This window comes from Antrostomus carolinensis, unplaced genomic scaffold (genome assembly GCF_000700745.2).
Source record: "Antrostomus carolinensis isolate BGI_N321 unplaced genomic scaffold, ASM70074v2 scaffold46823, whole genome shotgun sequence".
In the NCBI taxonomy this organism is placed as follows: Eukaryota; Metazoa; Chordata; class Aves; order Caprimulgiformes; family Caprimulgidae; genus Antrostomus; species Antrostomus carolinensis.
In genome coordinates this window covers 14937-15322 of record NW_010308235.1, presented here as the reverse complement: position 1 = coordinate 15322, position 386 = coordinate 14937, and positions in this window count along the sequence as shown.

Here is a 386-nt window from a genome sequence, read left to right as displayed (position 1 = left end):
GATTACATAAAACTCCCAGGTGTCAATCTCCTCTGCTGCAGATACAAGGTACATACACAAGGCTTTGAAATGCACTTTGTGATGTAAGCACATACTGGTGTTTGCATAAAAATAAGTAAAAAGCCTTCTCAAATCAGCACACTAAGCTGAAAATGCTCTTCCTGATTTGAAGCAGAGAGTGAGTGACAGAATGGATGACACGGGAAAATATTGTTTTTTTCACATAATGAGCGAGATGAGCTCAGAGGCAGTGAGGACCATGGTGGAAAAAGGAATGATATAGAACATAGCCAGCTTCTGCAGCACCCAGTTCCTGACCCCCTCATCAGGGTATTTCAGATCATTTAACAGCAGTGGAAACTGTTGCTGCTTAACAAGATTAAATT